Source organism: Lactuca serriola, chromosome 5 (assembly GCF_051521515.1).
Source record: "Lactuca serriola cultivar US96UC23 chromosome 5, Lser_US96UC23_V15, whole genome shotgun sequence".
NCBI lineage: Eukaryota > Viridiplantae > Streptophyta > Magnoliopsida > Asterales > Asteraceae > Lactuca > Lactuca serriola.
Genome location: NC_136412.1, coordinates 164,315,837 through 164,324,286, shown reverse-complemented (window position 1 = coordinate 164,324,286; position 8,450 = coordinate 164,315,837). Strand labels below are relative to the sequence as shown.

Genomic DNA, 8,450 nt, shown 5'->3' with positions numbered 1-8,450 from the left:
CTGGAGGGTCACAGAATGCAATTTTGTAGATATGCTCTTTTTTATGGTAAATCCTCCATTTTAGCTCTTAATTGCTTAAGACCCATTTTAATATCTCAGTTTCTTTTGTAACGTCTCTTTACTCTCTTCCTTACTCGAATGACACCCACACTTATCAAAAGTTGTGCTCTTCGGTTTTAGATGCTAAACTCTCACACGACTTTTTCTCTTGATAAATAAATAACTCTGCGATTAAAATTAAACCAAAGAAATCCTAGAAGTGAAATAAGAAAACAAATATCATCCATCCGTTTACAAAAATAAAACAAATTTAAACACACCAAAATAAATAAAACCAAATATAGAAACTAAAAATAACGAAATAAAATTAAAACGGATAATCATTCATTCTTCATCTTCATCCCCTCGTGCTCCACTAGTTTTGACCATAAAGTTACCGGGCGACAAAAGTTTTTATGATGTTGGTATGTAAGGTGCTTGTGTTGGCATGTTGAGCGGGCACTCGATGTGAAAATGTGAATATATCTCATCCAATGCTTGATTTTGATAGTTTATACCTCCTCTTATATTATCTAAATAATGACCAACCCGACTTTGAAATGGGTTGGTTGGAAATCCTCCAACCAGCACATCTTTTTGTTGCGGTTGTCCTCTTTCACCCCTTACTCACATGTTTCTTCTTCCCCTTGGTCTCAGTTGCTCTTCAGGTTGCTCAAGTGGTACCACTTCATCTTCCGCGGGTATACCATAAACTCCACCTAAGTTCACTACAACACATACAAGTCCCAAAAATTGAGTGGTGAGTTTAGTGTCCTTAAAGCATGTCATAGTACGAACACAACCCAAGATCGTGCCAAGCTTATAAAAAAATGTCCCCCTCTCACCCCCTCCCCGGTAATAGGAATCCTAACCCTTGAATTGACTGCTTTATCTCCAAAAAACCTAGCCAACATGTAAGTGATGAGGCGATCTAGGAATCACTAAATAGGTGACCGAATATGACCCTCTCTAGCATCCCTTGAGTTATAATCGTAATTGGAAATTGTCTTCCAAAACTCGACATCTATTGTTCCGGTGGTAAAGTTTCTAAGACAAGCTGGTAGAAACAATGGAAAGTATGGAGATCCCGATTCCTCTTTGGGGTATAATCCCATTATTCTCGCAAACTTCACAAGACTGCACTCTCGGTACTCTTCCCCCAATCAAAATGCAAGAGCCCTCCCATAAGTCGGGTCCACCATGCGCCCTTCAAAGTTTACCGTAGAAAAGAGTTCAACTGAAAGTTCACTATATATTGGTTCTTGGATTATGAAAATATTGTGCTAACCATTGCATGTAAATGTGAATCCATTCCAATGTATCTTTTGGTCCAATATTTCTCCAATTCTTCTAAAATTCTAACTCCTCTCAACCAAGACCAATTGATGATAGGAGCATTAGCAAACTCGCGGTTATGCAACCAACCCAACCGATTAGTGTAGTTATTCAAGATATCATGCAAAATGTATTCAGGGAACTAATAAAGCGGGTGAAGATTTGAGACATCAATGTCTCCTTCCTCTTGCTGACTTGCTCTTTTAGGCCCCATGGTTTTGCAAAAAATAAAGAAACCAAGGCACCAAAAACAACCACGACGATTAACACCAAGGGTTCTGTCTAATTGTCAACTCAAGGCAATTATTCATACTTGCAAACCCAATTTCATAGAAAATTTCATCAATTCTACATAAAAAAAACCCTAAATCGAACCCTAGGGGTTTACTGCACAAAATCAGTAAATTAAAGGCATTAGATGAAAGATTCTTACCTTGGATGTCGATTAAACACGGAATAAAGGAAGGAAATAAGGGAGGTTAACTGAGAATCGAAGTGGGGACCAAGGTGGGGTTTTTCTCTTCTTTACCTCGTAAGTGGTAGAATGAAAAGAATGTTCAACAAGTTTATGTATAGGATAAAAGTGGAGTCTGGTCCCCGCCATGTCATGTTGTGACCATTAATGGTCACGTCGTGAATTTTGATATTAAGTACAATATCAAGTTTTTCTTGGATCCCAATGTCGTGTGTGACATCCCCAATTTCTCGGCCAGAAAAGACCGATTTGTTTATGCTTTGTTTTATAAATCAGAGTAATCGTTTAAAGAAAACGGTTGCGGAATTTGTTCCCAAAACAAGATATGATAAAAACTTATCAAAACATTTCTCAAAGAGAATGTATTTTCATTAAATAATAAAACCTCAGGATGTCATGTTCCGATATAGACACATAAGCATACACAGAACATACATTCATTTACTGTAGTGATTTACATCTCCTTTAATCTCTCAGTGCAAAGCAGCTTCGTATCGATACCTGTGATATCATTAAACTGAGTGGGTCAGGCTTGGGAGCCTGGTGAGCATATAGGGTTTTCAACCCACAATAATATAATTATTATATATAATTATCAAACAATCAACCCAATTACCCATCCCCATTATCTTCCTTACTCTTAAGGGTCTACCCTAAGAATCATCTATTTGTTCACTCCGTAATAGGCACTAAGACAATAGCTTCCAGGATTCTTTATTAGGCACTAAGACAATAGCTGCCAAGGCTCCTTCATAGAGCACTAATTCCATAGTTGCTATGGTTCATTCATCGGGTACTAAATCCATACCTACCGGTGTAGGTACTAAGTCCATAGCTACCAATGTTTATCTAACAGTACTAAATCCATAGCTACCGGTGTAGGTACTAAGTCCATAGCTACCAATGTTTATCTAATAGTACTAAATCCATAGCTACCATAGTCTATCTAACAGTACTAAATCCATAGCTACGAACGTTTGTCTATATGGTACTAAATCCATAGCTACCAAGGTTCATCTATACAGTACTAAATCCATAGCTACTAAGGTTCATCCTTCGTCTCATACTCAAACTCATCCGTCATCACACAACGACTAATTCGTCTACCCATGTTCTACCCAACATATTTGTAGATATAACATACATATACAGTTTAACTCATTTAAAACCTATATAAAACATCCATTCCACGCTTATTTTAAATAAACGACAATATATAAACACATAACACGTATATCGTAGAAAATACTTAATACTTATGTGTTAGAAGAAAGTAACTACACTCACACCAAACATATACTTAATACATTCAAACAATACTTGTATTAAAATAGTGTTTATGAAAGGGACTATACACCCACGCATATAAACAACTTTATATTATACACATAGCACGTATTTCATAGAAAATACTTAATATTTATGTGTTAGAAGAAAGTTACCACACACTCACTTGATCAGAAGATGATCGGACAGCACTACGACTTGTAGAAGTAGTATTCTTCGGTGAAACCGGGATCACTTCACACACCAGGTTTCTCGCGGGCAGAGCTTCGGCTCGGAAACTCTTTTCTTCTCGGGATCTTCGGACTTCGGGACTCACTTCGGGTCTCAGGATGATACCGGGGCTTCAGGGGTACTTCTTTGCACGTAAATCGAGGTAATATGGGTGAGAGATGAGAGAATGAGCAAAAACTCGGCTGGCCCTTCAAATCTATTGATAGGGCAAAACTGGCCCTTGCCACATCGTGACACCTTTTTCCACGTCGTGGGCTTGGTCATCACTGCATGCGTCATCGCAAGTTGCGTTGTGTCAGAAGACCTGCCACATCGTGGCACTGCTTGCCACGTCGTGGTCTCTGACACAGCTCTGGGGTTCGTGCCCCGAACTTCAGAAATTCATAACTTTCGCATACGAACTCCGTTTTCGATGTTCTTTATATCGACGTGTACGTCAGATTATGCTCTACAACTCTCGTTTAGACTCCATTGGCTAATTTTGAATTTATTTTTAATATATTATAAATATATTACTTATATATTATCTTTAGTAGCCCGGGACAGGAAAACTCCGTTCGAAATTCATAACTCCTTCATCTGAACTCCGTTTTTGTCTGTCTTTTTATCGTTGGACTACTATCGAAGATATCTTCGAATCTCGTTTAGATCACTAAGGATAGATATCTATCTACCTTAAATTCACTATTTACGTCGCGCTGGGTCGCGCTAGGTCATGCCGGTTCTGTCGCGAAACTTCGACAGGTCATAACTTCTTCGTTATAACTCGGATTTTGGCGTTCTTTATATGCACGGAAACCTTGTGACATATACTACAACTTGGTTAAGATTAATTCTTCTAAATAATCTTCATCAAAAAGTCATTTTTGATTCTTATCGTCTCTAAATTGACTAGCCCGGATCTACGGGCGTTACATCGTGGCAATAAAAGGCCACGTCCTGGATGTTAAAAATCCATTTAATTTTCTTTAAAGAAAACTTACCACTTACTTTGTGATCCCAAACTTGATTTTAACAAAAGATGACTAATCCTAAGAAGTAAATAGAACAATACAAATCAAATAAACTAAAAAGAAAAAGGGAAATAAAAATGAAAACTGAGCTCGGGTTGCCTCCCGAGAAGCGCTACTTTTGATAGAGTCGTAATATAGGCTCCTTCCTGTCTACGTTATGCCAATTGGGATCAGAATCTCCCCCAAGGAATTTCCTTTTGTAAGCCGCAACCCGTCTTCTATAAGCTTTCTTCAAATTCTCTTTCTTTCTTAGGTTGTCATATGCATCGTGTTTTCTTTTGACTCCTTGCGATTTTTCATCTATTGTGCTCTTCCTTTCCTCCTCAACCGGTTCCTTCATATCCACTTCCATTTTGTCAAGCTTTGTCTCCTTGCTATCTTGACATTTCTCTTCAACTCGAGCTTTTGGTGTGGTAAAATCAATAACTTCAAAAGTGATGGGAATTGAGGCTCTAGGCCTGGTATGTTTGATTTCTTCTTTTGGTATTGGCTTTTCCTGAGTTTGTACTTCTTCTTCCATTAATTGTTCTAATTATTCAAGCTCATTATCTTCATGTACCCCATCCATAAGAAATACTTCATCTTTGCCTTCGAGTTCTTCGACCTTTCATCAACTCCGAATGTAATCTCCTCTTTCCCACTTCATAATATAAGTTTGGATTCTCAAATATATATTAATGCTCTTACGGTATTGAGTAGTGGGCATCCAACAATAATTGGTACATCTTCATCCTCTTTCATATCCAAGACAACAAAATCAATTGGAAAAATGAATTTTCCAATTTTTACCAATAAATCTTCTACTATGACTCGAGGATAAGTCATCGAACGGTTTGACATATGGATCGACATTCTTATGGTATTCAATTATGGAAGTTCAAGCTTTTGGTAAAAAGAATAGGGCATCAAATTGATGCTGGCTCCCGAATCGGCTAAAGAAAATGTCTTCATGGAATTTCCAAACTCGCAGGGCAAAGTGAGGCGTCTAGGATCTCCCATGTTTGTTGGTATTCCTTCCATTATAACCGCTGAAAATGGTTCATTAAGATCAACCTTGGACATCTTTTCTCGTTGTTGGCAAGTGTTGAGAAGATGTTGAAAGAATTTTTCATACCCGGGCATCTTAGCTATAGCTTTATTGAATGGTATATTAATTGGAATTCCCTTTACTTGGTCGATGAATTTCTTATGCTCTAGTTCCAATAGATGTGCCCTTGATCGAGAAGGATATGGTAACGGTGGCTAATAAGTCTTGACCAAATAAGCATGTGTGTGATTTTGCTCAGGCTACGCCGTGACAGAGAGCTCGTTACATCAATAAAACTGGGTGCCAATTTGTTTGTCTTCTTTTGGATGTGGAATAGGCTACTTAATTAATTCATTTAAGATCAATAGAGTCTCGAAGATGGTGTCTTCCTTAGCGGAAATGGCCATGACGTGAGGTTTCGGTTTTGGATTTGGATTTTTAAGTGGCAACCGATTGTTTATGAGGTTGGTTAATTGATCCAATTGATTCTCGATGTTTGAAATCACGACATGTTGGTTTCTTATTGTAGCATCATTCATGTCATATCTTTTCTCAGAAATGGTTACAAAGCGTGCAAGCATTGAATCAAAATCAGATTTGTTCTCGGGTGGTGGTTGTTCTTTTTGGGAGTAGCCTCATCCGATTTGCCGATACTTTTCTTCTTTTTCCTTCTTGTATTCATCATAAGGCATCCATTCGTTCTTGGGCTTCCACCGATCTTTATCTTGCCAATCACCACCCAAGTAGCATACTTACGCCTTTTTGATTCCCACTCTCATCTAAATCATAATCTTTTTTCAAGTGTGGTATACTACAATTGTCCCACCCTACTTGTCTGACATGTATAGATTGACCCATCTTGGTCATCCTTCGGTTCATATTATTGAGTTTCGCCACTACCACTGTGAATTCCTCCGAAGCTCCATTGCTACTTACCTTACCTCTTGTAATGTACTCTCTAGAGTGCTTCACGAATTCTTCTATTAATTCCTTGATTGTGGCGAGATTTTTCTTTGTCATTGGTCCCTGAGAATCTTGAATTTTCTTTCTGCACATTGAGATCATGTTAAGAGCAATTTCTTAGCAATCCCATATATATCTCCCAAGCTTTATATAAAGATCCACCATTTTCTTGTTGAAAGTTAGCAATATTCTTCTTCGACCTTGAAACACTTAAAGGTGTAATGAACTCTTGAATGAATTATTCTCGAATGTTGGCCCATGTTCGAATGGCTCGAGGTGGAAGTGATTGAGCCAGTCTTTTGTTGCTCCTTTAAAATTTACCGGAAGCATCCTCAACAACACCGATTCGTGTGGAACATTAGGAACATTAATGTAATTTGCAATGTCCAAAACTTCCTCAATATGCTTGTAGACATCTTTGTAATCCTTCCCATAAAATGGAATATCCTTAAGCATAGTGAGAATATGCCCCTTGAGTTTGAAATTGGCGGCTGCTGGAATTTCGGGTGGTACAAGACCGAACTCGTTGTCGTTACGTATCCACTACTTGTACTCCTCCGTCGCCATCTCCTCTATATTGGCCATTTCTTCTACTTCTCTTTTGAATTCGTCTTCTGAATCATCCTCGATTCCTACCTCATAACTAGTTCCCTTCTTATATGGAGTCTTCTCAAAGCTTTCAAAACCCTTGACTGATTGAAAACCATTACTTGATTCGTCGACATTTTTATCATTCTTCTTATGGAATGCGGTCTTTGGATCTTCAAGTGGTGGTATAATCAAAAAGTTGGATCCCCTGGTCATATATTACTGAAAAAAAACAAAAGAAAAACCATAAAAACGAACCAAAATGTAAATAAACGAAAAACTGAAAACGCCAGTTCTCACGTCGTGTCAGAGGGTCTGTCACGTCGTGAACACTTTAAAATCAAAAAAACTATTTTAAACAGAAAATTAACTTTTTGAGGTTTTTACCACACAAAAATATTGATAAACCTAAAACAAGTAAATTAAAAACTAAAATAAGTTGTTCCCCAACAACGACACCAAAAACTTGATGTGCAGATTTATACCTAGTATGTGACAACCCGAAATTTTCATTTGTATAAACTCCGCAAATCAAGCACATAAAAAATTAGCCAAATTCATCTCAAAACATTTTTGGCCGGTTTTAAGTCCGTTTGAGTATTTTATTATAATTTTTTTTCGTCAAACGAGCAATTAAATGGAAGTGTCCGTTAGGAGTGTTATGTAGCAAATAACCATTTAACACCTTGACTAGGTGTTTACGGCCAAAGAAGGGAGTTTGGACCGTAAAATCTCTTTGGCATGGACTCATACAGATAGCATGAGTTTACCCTCCATTCCCCATTTTTCACTTCCTGGCTCAAGAATACCCAAGAAATTCTCTCAAGTATCATATCACACTTCCGTCAAATCCGCCAAAATGTAAGTGTTTCTTACCTAGATTTGTTGTTATAACACTTAATATAGTGTTTATACTCGATTTCATCCATGCAAATCTCATCTTTACTTAGATCTTCAAGTGTTCATCAAGAACACCAAGAACACACACTAGTGTTCTTGGACTCCAAACACTCTTTCGGGCTTATATAAGTTACACTCCTCCCGTCAAATTATTTGCTTAGAATACATGTTAAACCATGTAAGAACATCAAGATCCCCAAGAAAATATGAGTTTACGGTTTGGGAAGATCTCCCAAAACCGTAAACACCTTCCAATAGTGTTTAAGTGCCCTTAACACCTTCTATGGCTTGTATAAGTGACTAGAACCTTGCATGCATAAGATAGAAACACTAAAACACGAAAGGAATGGGCAAACATGAGTTTACGGACGTAAACCCATGTGTTTACGACCGTAAACTCCAAAGAAGGGCCATTTCGAGCCCCAATCACTTCCTAAGCTCTTGATTCGAGTCTAGCATAATTCCTTGAGTGGTATAAGACTTTTGAACACCCAATGGCACCACTTCCATGAGTTTACGGCCGTAAACTCATGGGGTAAGTGGTCTAGAAACCGTAGACACCCCTAAGGGCCACCATTTGAGGAGTAAACTC

At 38.0% G+C, this 8,450-nt stretch overlaps 1 non-coding gene across 1 annotated transcript; it reads left to right on the top strand.

The window, feature by feature from the left end:
- Nucleotides 1-6,465: 6,465 nt before the first annotated feature.
- Nucleotides 6,466-6,572, top strand: LOC145056138 (small nucleolar RNA R71). The gene has a single exon (XR_013685673.1). It is a non-coding gene; the product is annotated as a small nucleolar RNA R71 (small nucleolar RNA).
- Nucleotides 6,573-8,450: the final 1,878 nt, after the last annotated feature.